Genomic DNA, 12,180 nt, shown 5'->3' with positions numbered 1-12,180 from the left:
TGGACTTCGTCAAATAATTAAACGTTGAAGGTGGCACGGGTCTAGAGTCACAGAGGCTCTATGGACCTTCCTATGGACATTCCCATATGCTCTCCACATTGCCTTTTCCTTAAAAAGCCACCGTGGTGGCTCAGTGGTTATGGCGCTCGGCTGCCTACCCGAAACACGCGAGTTCGACGCCGGCCGCGGCAGTTGAATTTCCATTGAGGTGAAATTCTAGAGCCTCCTGTACTGTGCGATGCCAGTGCACGTTAAAGAACCCCAGGAGGTCGAAAATTCCGGAGCCCTTCACTACGGCATCCCTCTTAGCCTGAGTTGCTCTGGGACGTTAGACCCCCATAAACCAAACCAAACCATAAACATGCCTTTCCGTGTCGGCCCCGCCGCGGTGGCTCAGTGGTTAGGGCGCTCGACTACTGATCCGGAGTTCCCGGGTTCGAACCCGACCGCGGCGGCTGCGTTCTTATGGAGGAAAAACGCAAAGGCGCCCGTGTGCTGTGCGATGTCAGTGCACGTTAAAGGTCCCCAGGTGGTCGAAATTATTCCGGAGCCCTCCACTACGGTACCTATTCTTCCTTTCTTCTTTCACTTCCTCCTTTATGCCTTCCCTTACGGCGCGGTTCAGGTGTCCAAAGATATATGAGACAGATACTGCGCCATTTCCTTTCCCCAAAAACCAATTATTATTATTATTATTATTCCGTGTCGGAGCTAGGCCCCAACGACGGCAGACACCTCGCCGGAAAAACTTTTGAATGCAGACCACCTGCATTTCTCCCCTTGTAAGCTGTTTTCCTATTCTTTTCTTCATTTCGAAACCATCGAAGCGAGGCATCTTCACCGCCGGGAAACGTACCCCGCGATATCTGCACTCTGCTGTATTACAACGACGCAGCCACAGCAGCTGTAACGACTCATGCTCCTAGCGATACGCTAGCGCCGGCTGAGCAAATTGCGCCTCAGTTGTTCCTTGTTTAAACGGCGCAGCCCCAATGCGTCATCGGCGCAACCGCACCAAGATGCCGACCGCCGCAGCACGTGAAACGGGAAACCAGAGCTCAGATAAACACAACCCTTCGTCCTCGTCCGTCTGACGCTATGATGCTTGCCTCTGTGCAACGCGGCCGCAAGAGGCCGCCGGCCTGTTGCTCCGACCCGCAGACACGCTAAACCTCGCGCACACGCGCACGCACGTGCAGTGTACTACCCGAGTCTACCCCGGCCCGCCACCATCGCCCCCTCTTTTCCGCCCATCAGCTTCTTTCCCTCTTCGCTTTGAGGACGTAGCGCTCAGTGGTCGCAGCCACTCTATGGGCGCCGATCAATCATCGACACGCCAGCGAAAACAAACGCCCTCGCCGCGGGGCTCCATCACGAGCCGATGCACACTCTCTCCCTTGCTGTTTGGCGAAGAAAGCAAGCCGCATGCGCCATCATCGTTCTTGTGAAGTCATCCGCGGGGACAGCAAGCTCAGCGAGCGGAAGAAGACGGGACAGAAGGTGGCCTATCCACGGCTGCAGATTCGTAAATTTTTAAACTCTCCAGAAACATTTCTTTTGTACAGTGATATAGCCTCGTCAGGAAATTTCTCAGGGTCAGAGGTGTTGGCATCGTATGTAGTCGCAAAAAACTCTCCCATTTACCTGTTCCCCTAAGGCAACCCTGCCCTTGTTGGCCGTGACATGATAGACCTGGTGTACTGGTTTGTGGATGAATGGGTGAATTGATGGATGGATATTGCTGTCATCCTCTTTGAATAGGGGGTGGTTGGTGGAGCCACCTGGCCTAGCGAATATGAGTGTCGAATTAGTTAATACCCACATCCACGTGGCAGAGTAGATGACAACGGAAATCCTCAACTATTATTTGTCCTGTCCTGAGTCGTCACTGAGTAGAGTATACTGTGACGTGCTCAGTTCTAACGTATCCAAACGGCTAGTACTGTGGTAGTCCGAAACGATTTCTTACAGGTCGCGTGGGTGTGTCACCTGTCGTTAAAGGCGGAAGTCGGTCCTTGGTGGCGCTGCAATTTAGGAACGAGTGAAATCAGGCATTGAAATTTCTTCTCCGCCAAGGAGGAGGGCAGAATTTTCCGCAGTTTCTTTTCACCTAAGTTTCTAAGTTCACAAGCTTTGCGTACGCATAAAAGATAAAGCGAAAGAAAAGAAAAAGAAAAAGGTGGAACACTATTGTTAATCAAGTCGACATATGTGGACTTTAAGCTCACAACAGTGACAAATCACGTGAAATTGGAATCACGGGACACCAGGAAAAGCCGATGCTGCGCTGGTTCCTCCTGGAATTAGTTCGACGCAGCTAGTCTATTGCAATTGCTTTGCGGGCCTGAGGAATGTCTGATGCGAAGATTTTTGGAAAGGCAGCTACAACGTTCAGGCGTAAAGAAGGCTGCTATTTATGAGGCCGTTGGCTCCACGTGCTTCCTGAAGATGGACACCGTTGTACGGTTGAAAGACTCAAGGCTGAAAGAATAAATGACTTATGTGAATAAAACAAAAGACTCCTTCATCCCTAAAATGAAATGAACGGTTATTCTTTACAAGTGATTATCTAGTCAAACTACGAACTGCAAGGTCCGCTACGACTAACCCTACAACAAAAGCTGAAAGACCTATCCTGTCATTCGACATAATGGCTAGCGCCACGTGAGACCGGGCTTCAGGGGTCCTTAAAATCGATTACGGTGAGTCTGTAATCCAGATGCGAAAGAGTCGATTGTATAAGGAGCGGCTCATACAACATGCGCGTACAGCTCTGTTCGATATGAAGATGAACACTTATTTGACCCTCCAAAACCGTTGACAGGTTTAGTTCAGTTTGCTGTTGCACCAGAAGGGTGACTTCGCCGCACATCCTGAAAATTCAAAACATTGTTCAAAAGTTACAAATTAGGGAAAAAATTCAATAAAAAGTAAATGTTAGTTAAAAACTAATGAAGATGGCCCGGATCATTTTGAAGCGGGTTATCTTCACGACTGTATTGGAACAGTTCGCGGAGTAGAGGCACGTTCGAGCTGCCGCGCTTTTGTAACACACTTGCCAGCAGCAAGGACGTAGCCACGTGGCTGCGACAGCCGCTAAACTTCTGCCAGCGACAGTGTCAAGGATGCCGAGTCCGATCGACAGTTTTCCTGCATGCTGAACGAGTACGCATCAGCTACTTCCTCTGCATTTCCACACGTCCCATGGCTGCTCGCCAAAAAAAACGAAAAAAAACCTTGGTACTCCTACAAAATTGCACAAACGAAGCAGACATCGAGGTGGAAGCTCGAGGACAAACTGTTGCTTCACGACATCCAGTACCCTGCGCGCCAATCAGCATCCTGCGCACTTGAGGATGTCACGTACGGTTTTAGTTACGCCATGATGAACTTTACTGCTCTTTATTAGTGGCGTCATTGTGTAGCATCAACCATCATAAATTTTCTAATAGCGACCATAAGATGATGTGTTTTGTTCAAACATTCCGCCATTTATAAAAGAAACTGTTTCTTTCTAGGTTTGTTTAATTCAAAATGCTTTTGTTCTTTTCCTCGATAACTAGTTTGCAGCACGTTAGGGACACTGATAGCCATTCTGAACCGATACACGCTGAATGCGTCTGCACTTGGTAAATGCATTAAACAAGGTCACGCACTGACGTACGACGAACGCAGCCAATCGCCTCTAATGCGGAAAAGTGGATGAGGAACGACAAGAATAACTCGAGTAGCTTCTTAACACGACGCTTCTCAAGGTTACAGTAGACATGTTTCCTGAAGGTCGCCCAAGAAGAAGTGACGGACTGCATGGCTGCGCCGTTGGGATTTCACGTCACGGCGACCTGCGACGCAGCTCGTTGAATGTTCGCTTTAACGAATTCAAATGCTGGGCCTGGCTTCCTGTTTCAACCGGAGGAGAATAAGAACTCTTACAAATTATTTTCTTTACATGCCGGGCTTTATAAAAATGAGAAGCCTTCAAAAGTAAAGGTCAAGATATACGCAATGCGTTCAGCTGGCGACCTCACAGTTCGCCGCCGTCTAGGTGCAGACTTTTCAATAGACTGTAAGAATAGTGATAAAAAAGAAAAATACTTCTCAGCGCACTGGTGGAGTTCCATTGTGTGAGGCCCATATTCCCGATTATCCCTTCGGTTAGAATTGTATCTTTTTTCTTTGTCATACGCGGAACTTACCTGTTCGTCGTCACGTGCAAAACAGCTGTTCAGAACTGTGCGTCGGCTGAATCGCAACAGCTCTGCGACATCCATCAAGAACATATTGGAATTGGCGTCTTCTCGTTGGACCGGTGATGACAAGGCCAGAAAGTAATGAAGGAGGCAAAGTTGCGTGCAGAGAGAGAAATATTTGCCTACCTGAAGTCATGCAGGAGATCCGTTTCCGGTGTCCCATGTATCCGTACGGAGTGCAGACTGAAGAGTTCGCGCAGTGACGTACAGGGCAATCGTAACAGACGTGTTGACACCGGACGGAAGGCGTCAGCGTCACACGTGCGCACAGCAACTGTCACACCGGGGCAGGGCGGACACAATCTCCGGATAAACCGACAGGCCGTCTAGACGAGGCAGGAAAATGAAAAAGAAAAATCCCGGAGGAGCAGGTAGGCAACAGGCAGGAGGAGGGTCACCAGCGCGGTTATCCAAGAGAACGAAAGGGAGGCCACGGCACAAGCCCGACACGCGCACATACACACACCGACAAAAAAAGAAATGGAGCTGGCAGAAGGGAGGTGCTATCACACACGGTGACACTGATGTAGCAGCGCGGCAGAACGCGCGGCAGCGGCGAGGAGCATCGTCGACGACGTCGTCGGGCTGCTCTTCAAAAGCGCGTGAAGAGCGAAGCGCGCGGAGCGGACACACCACCACCACCGCCAACCACCACAACGCGCCGTTTCCGTAAAGGCGTTCTCTTCGCGCGCCGCTGCTTCGTGCGCGCACCCCTGGCTGTTCGACGGAAACGCCGCCGCGACGGACGCGCAGCCACGTGACGCGCGTGGCTGTGACGTCGCGCGGTGACGTCAGCCGGCGTCGCGTCGCGGTGAGCGAACGGCAGGTTCGCACGATCCAGCCAGCACCCCGGCGGAGGCGGCGGCACGCCAGCTAGTTTCCACTGCCTCCTCCTTCTCCTCCTCGTCCTCCCCCTCTCGTACCCTTCCCTTTTTGCCTCCGTGACAGCGAGCGCTCTTGTTTTTTCCAAATGATATGCTCACCTCTCGACTGGCGCACTCGACAGGATCATTGAGCACGCGCGCGCGCCATCTATGGACGCCCAATGCCATGATGCGATCTGTAACATTGGCAGGTTTGGGTTCTCCTGATTTATAATATCCTTTGCTTCTTAATGCGTTTCTGTTGCTTTGTTTGCCTGAATGAGCGCTGAGGAAAGGGCGTATAGTCATTAGAGCACTGACGAGGTCACGGGTAATCTTTGTTAAATGCTATGGTGCGAATGTCCAGCATGGCGAAGGATGATGCCGAGCCGAGTGGTACACCGTTCCGCTAAAATTCTTTGACGGGCTTCGGAACGATGGCAATGTCATATATGATATAAGCTCAAGAATAACACAAATTTTCGGGTTAACTCTCAGTGGCCTCTCATCATTTACGATGTGGTCTTGGCAAGCAACTTAATTGGATTCTGCCCTATTAAAAGAAGCGCTGCGTAGCTTTGGGCCCGGTCGAAAGTTGACAAAAAAAGGGCTATTCAGAAGAGTTCCCGATATATTATGCTACCTTTGCAATCTGCATTAAGTAAAATTTGAAGAAGTGAATAAGGAAAAATTGATGAATATTCTTGTTTTGCGCGGTGCCGGCACCAGTTTATATTTTGCCGCGTTCTTTAAAGAGACAAATTGGTTTAGCGAGTACAAATGACACACGTTTATATCAGGTTGCGTGATACGACTGACGCCCAAAGGGGAGCTCAGTAGTTTTTCTTTCGAAGTGTGCTTGGCTTGCCTTCCCACTGGGGGCGGTCTTGTTTCGGTTTAGCAACACATCTCTCCCTCCCCCTGGAGCTACAGCTGACCAGCTGTAGCTCCTCTGGTGATCAGATTCGCCGGACTATCTGATCCAGGACAATGCTTCCACGCTGAGGTGTCGATAAGACATTGAATTTCATTTGCGCGATTCCTCACAAATTGTTTTCATTTAGTGAGCTCTCCCGTGATTCAATGCGGTGCGATTGTCGACTTAGTACAGAAATGTGTCACGTGTGGCGGCTCGTTCAGGTTTTTCAGGCTATATCGACTCAGTCTAGCCGCCAAGAGAGACGCCATCTGTTCCAGTCTCGGAAGAGTCAGCTGATAGATCGGGGTGACCCTTGACCTGCTAACTGGGATGCTCGAAGTCTTAATCCGACCCGCATCTGTTACCCAGATGTAGGCCACTGCCCCGTATGCCACTGCGATGGAGTCAGCAAATACGTGTACTTATTTATCACTGCACCATTTGCTTCAGTACGGCATTACATTGAGGGGAGGGGTAAAATACTTTCGAAAACGCCATACTCGCGAAAAACACAGATGCAGGACTGTTTTTATGCCAGGTTCGACTATGGCTGATTTGTAGCAGAGTTGTACTTTAACTATCTTCTATTCGCTTAGTTCCTGCACGGCTGCACCCACTTTGTGTCCCGGTCCAGTCGTAGGATATCATCTCATTCCACCTTTCTTTGACATATCTCTTGGAATAAAGCCTTTGAACTGACAGTGAATGGAGCTAGGGATCCAAGTGAGTCATACAGTCTTGCTATAGTCTTGAGAACATACCTTTTGGTGCTTGTTCCAGGCTCAGGTAGCTCGCTGTACTGTGGGGTGAATGTGAGGTTATCTGTGCTTGGATTCTATGCCAGTCCTAACAACTTATGAACCCCTGGGAGGTATCGAAATCGTCTTGCTTCACGATCATCCGTCGCAAACCATTCGTTCAATGTCTGTTTATTGCACGCTCACTTGTGTGACATCATAGACGCCCCGCTGAAGACCGCCCTAGCTTCTTCATATATGTTCAGGGCTCCTTCGTTTTCTGCTCTCGTCAAGAGGTAATCCCCATACAAAGGATCCGCTAGCAGTGGCACTGTGTCCGGATAGTCTTCTTCGGTGTTATTCAAGTGGCCCTGAAGAGTAGCGGTTAAAAAGAAAGAACTCGGTGTGGTTCCGAAAGGAACTCGCTTTATACGTCGAGTCTATACTTCAGTTGTTAGTCTATTTGCGCCCGGTTTCGTATGGTACCACTCAAAGCGTAATGCGCCTCTGTCGTTCTCTCCGATCTCTATTTGCAAAACTTACATTTAAGTCTGCCATCAAGGCTATTCTGAATTTCAGTAGCAGTGTGACAAGTTCAGCTCTCAAATTCGCAACCCTCTGGAGGTTCTGATGTAATTATTTGGACTTCTGTCTATGCGGTGAAGCATCGAAAGCTACTTGCGGTCTTGTAGTGTTGCTCGTTTCTCGGAATGCCAGCTGATGCCGAATGTAGCAGATCATGCTTTCCCTGGTCTTCTTTTTGTACTACTGCCTGAGCTATGTCTTCCATGTAGTACTGTCTGATGACAGCGTCGTAGCCTTCCAACCGTCAAAGGGAGCACGTATGTACCAGATTCCGTTTCACCGGCACCCAATACCGTTGCTGTTTGTAGCGGTACTTCTCGTGTATTTCGCCGAAGATTACAAATTCACTGGGACCGTTGTCACATATGTTGCGTTAGCTTTCACTTTCAGATGGGTAAATTCTGGATCACACATTGTTGTCGCACGCCGCCCTGTGTAGTTGGTACATTTAACGTTGCTTCTGCCCTCATTAGAACGATTATTTGTGTTCATGCTTTGGAAGCAGCGTCTTCCCGAGCATAGCATTTTCTTGTTACCGTCTAATGGAATGTTAGCACGGCAGGCAGCGGTTTCTTGGTTATTGTCCTTGAAGAAGAAACAACTATCTCTTCTTGCTGATCGCTGCAGTACAGCTGCTGAGAATTTAGCTTTCCTTCCATTGTTCTCCCAGTTGGGTTCAACGTTCTCAGCATTGATATCTCTTGCTCTTTGCTAGCGCCTTGCTGCGAAACCAGATTCCCGCGGCTTAGCACTTCAATCCTCAAGAAGTCAATCGACTCCGAGAATAAAGACAGAGTCCCTTTAGCAGCTGTTTCTATGACTGCCCCTGTGTGTTGCCGCTTTGCAGCGGAGATCCAATTCGCTTCGTGTTGGCGTTTCAAAGGCCTCCTCCTCCCTCACCACGGCTTGGTGGAACTTGGGCAGTATTTCTTTCGGCAGCACACGCTGTACGAAGGGGTGCAGCAGTGTGCCGTAGGTCTCCTCTTTCTGGCCGAGCGAGTGCCTCCAGGCCGCGAAGGCAAGAGACGAGGGTATCGTATAACCGTCGGAGGTACCGTATGTCTTCATCACTTGCGCAGGTTCAACGTCCAAGAGCTTTCGCATGTGCGCCCTACGATGGCGTCCTCGGAGCCGAAGAGTTATCTTTTTTTTTTCAGCAGTAATATGGGGTCTCCATTGCACTGTGATGTGAGGGGAAGGACTTTTATCGTTCTTGCTGCTTCGCCAGCCATAACATACGCTAAGTACCGAAACTTGTCCAAGGTCATAAGCCCATCGTTCTTGTGACCAATTTGGTCGTACTGTTCTCGAAATACTTGCCATGGCACTTCCTTGCTGTAAAATTTTACTAGCTCTGATTTCGGACGCTTCACCGGGCATGCCGTGGTTGCTGAGCCGGCGTCGTTGCTTGATTATGGCTTTTCTTTCGGCTGTCTCGTTCCTGGAGCTTCTTTTATCTCATCTTGGCTGCAGTGTATGTAACCATCTTGTCATCATACTTGATACAGTCCTGCTTAGCTTCTTCCGCTTGCATTAGCGTCTCGACAGCGGCGTTAGCTTCGTTCAGACCAGTCTGTAGAGCGCTGAGTCTTGCCAAAAAAACAAAACAAAAACACTTGAGCTCTTTTTCGCTACGACGAGGAAAACACATGGACAAGCTAATTTTGCACGATCCTCTACGTTAGCAAACGCACCGCTCAGCGCATTCGCATTGTCAACGCACCAAGACGTAGGGCTGCATAACCAGCGCTACAAGGGCTATTATTACACAATTTAAATATTTCCGTACGTACCAGTCTCTACTCGTCAGTCGTGAACATGATTCGGCGGTGACAGTTGCCACACCAGTAGCTTGACTTGCTGCCGGCGCTGACGACTCCTTGGAGCTCGGGCTATCCTGCCAGACCCGCCACCTCAGCCGTCAAAAGCATCGCGCGCTGCGTTGGGTTGAAGTCGCTGAAGTGCAGGCCGCATTTCTTTGCCAGAACTTCATTGTCGAGATCAGAAAGGGATCCATCGTAACGCTGGCACAAACGTAAACGAAGCGGCGGTGGCAGTGTCTGATAAAGGCCTTTAATATTCGACCGGCGGTATTTTTTTATTTCGGCTACTACTAGATGCACCGCTCGCACAAACAATCCCGGACTCGTCGTCTGCGTCAGTTTACGGCACTTTTCGGCGAGTTCGTCATCAGGGTCTCTCGAGTTTCAATCAGAGTGCCGAGAAAAAAGCTTTTCAATTTCAGGTCCAAATCCCATAGCAATAAATGCACCTTTCGTCGCCGGACAAGCGATGGAAAAAGGCACGAATATGTCGAACTATATGATGTTGCTAACAAAAAAAAAATTGGTAGAGTTCTCTTCAGTGTCCCTTTTAAGGGTGCAAGTAGTGTGGCATTGGCGGGTAGCACTCAAAAGCCAGAAGGGTATGCCTGCGACTTAAAATGTTCCGGCGATAAGACACTGGTTCTGGAGCTGCTTTTTATGAACGGTCCTATTCAACTGACCCGTTTTGGCATGCTAGGAGAGCAGCTGCCCTGCGTAGCAGCGTCATTAACTGTTGAGAATCTCACAACTGAAATAAAGAACACAAGGCGTTAAAATCTGCCCTTTCTTTCCGATGTCTTTCAGTTGTACGTAACTTTGTGATGCGTGCGGATAATTGGATCGCTTCTTTTCAAATAGTAAGCGATCATATGGCGAGCGCGATGGCAATGACGAAATGCTTGTGTTGGAGCAGGCAGCCTGCGTAAGATGAAATATGTGCCGTTACGCAGGTCATCCCAGCATGCATGAAAGCATTTGCTGTATGGAAAGTGGCATGTGAACTATCGATGACCGCTAAGGATATCAGAGGATTTACCATTTTCTAAAAAGAAAAGGCAAAGCTCGCGATGTGCCTCATAAATTAGAACAGACTGAGCGCGCCGAAGTACATAGCATTAGTGAAGTGTGGAAACTGGTGTAAAGCGCAATTTGAAACTCAAGAGTGTTTGTCAATAAAATCTTAAGACATATTTCTGGCCGAAACTTGCATTGTGAGGCATGCACGTTTATAGTGGGTGCTGTGGATGAATAGCGCTGGGAAAAGCCATTGCGACTGTTCAATGCAGCCGCGCTAGTATGGGTCGAACTGTAGCCATAAAAACAGTAACCGCTTAAGATGCAAACGTCAGACGTTTGATACCCTAATACTTTCATTCGTTTCCTTGTGGAATCAATATACCGCTGGCTACAACATATCAAAGAACTTCAGTACTGCTTGCTGGCCGTACGCGCTGAATTAACAAGATATAAAATAGTTCGAAGCACTAAGTAAAAATACAATCAATTTACGCCTGCTCCTTAATGGTTGGATGCAGCGATGTCTTGCTTCATTTATCACGCAGAAGCGATTTCTTTCTTTTCTTTCACTACTAATAAATGTGCACAACAAAAATGTGAACGGCGATTTTTTTTATACAAAACCTTCCGCAAACTGGCATCGCAGCGTTAAAACAGTCGAGCAGTCGAGCAGCAGCTTGAAAAATCTGTCAGAACATGCATAAAGCAGATAGGCCCAAGTGGAGTCGCAGAATGTCAGTAACAGCTATTTAAAGCTGCACTTATCTGTCTCCCAAACAACGGTCAATTGAGATTAGCGCTCAGGGAGAGTACGAAGGTGTTTGCGAGTATGAGCCTTTTTGTGATATCGAGAACTGTAGTTAACGCAGAACAATAGTATCCACGTTAGCACCCAGCTTCTGTTTTTATTGCGTTCACGACTGTTGTGCTCACACCTGAAGAAAAGTTACGGAAAAGTTACTAGAGGGAACAGAAAAGTTTGTCCATTCATGCAAAACGAGGTTTAATTAGATGCGCCTTTGTTAGGTAGCACTCATTGTTCTTTCCCCTGGAGGCTGCACAAAGCGCTTTGAACTTCTTGCCGTAGACTATAACTCAAAACGAACTTATGGCGTTTCGAATTTTTATCTACAGGTCCACGCCACTTGTTTTTTCTTGCGATTCGAGAAAGCTTGTGTCCGAGTGACGGTGTCTGCCGGAGTGGTATGCTTCAGTTGTGCAAACTAACTTCTCCCACTTCGGGTACTCATTCCCTGGTATATACGGGAACACGACGCCGGGGCTTATTGTCAGTAAACCCGATGAACGAGCGTTATCGGGCACAGCCTCTCTTATCTGAGCAAACTTCCGTCGAACAAGCAATATGGCGTGTACAAAAGAGACACGTGAGCTGGGCTCTGTCCCATTTATAACCGCACTGTTTGCGTCCTAGATTGCTGCAGATTCAAGGAACACTTGCGGCGCTTCCCGTACGAGCTCATTTGTCAGGACGAGATAGAGAGAGAGGGGGAAACAATCTTTCCGCAGCGGACAGATTCAGCCGTTGGCACTTTATGTTCGCGCCTACGTAAAAACAACGGCAGCACACTCGAGCCGGAACATGGAGTCTGTTCATACTGTAATTTGCGCGAGGACACCCGAACACGCCTTGCACACGTGTTGTCGCTTTTCAACACTGCGATATAAATTGCTTGCAGTGCAAGCGATACTAGTACCATAACAGATATAAAGGCGACTTTTGCACATATTACAGCGCGAAGCTACGTATAACCGCAGAGAACCGAAGTTAGGAAGGAAGTTTGTTGAGGTGATTTAAGCAGTGGCAAAAATGTTGGGTAGCACCCACGTTCATTCTTACAGCTCCTTATAAATGGCTCAAGAAAAAGAAGTCTCGATCTTTTTATTAAGTGTGGAAAAGAACGGTACAAGGGCTGCTTTCCAATCTAGTTTTGTAATTTTTACATGCACGTAATACGCACGGTT

The 12,180-nt window shown here is 48.5% G+C and overlaps 1 protein-coding gene across 2 annotated transcripts in view; it reads right to left on the bottom strand.

Moving 5' to 3' along the window:
• LOC144121013 (uncharacterized) overlaps positions 1-5,024 on the bottom strand; it is a 297,590-nt gene extending 292,566 nt beyond the window's left edge. Inside the window, exon 1 of one of the 2 annotated variants that reach the window (XM_077653908.1) lies at positions 4,377-5,024. The gene's annotated coding sequence lies outside the window, so the exon portion shown is untranslated. The remainder of the gene's footprint in view (positions 1-4,376) is intronic. The other variant, XM_077653910.1, reaches the window with a different exon arrangement.
• Positions 5,025-12,180: the final 7,156 nt, after the last annotated feature.

This window comes from Amblyomma americanum, chromosome 2 (genome assembly GCF_052857255.1).
Source record: "Amblyomma americanum isolate KBUSLIRL-KWMA chromosome 2, ASM5285725v1, whole genome shotgun sequence".
Lineage (NCBI taxonomy): Eukaryota > Metazoa > Arthropoda > Arachnida > Ixodida > Ixodidae > Amblyomma > Amblyomma americanum.
This window is presented reverse-complemented; position numbering and strand designations above follow the sequence as displayed.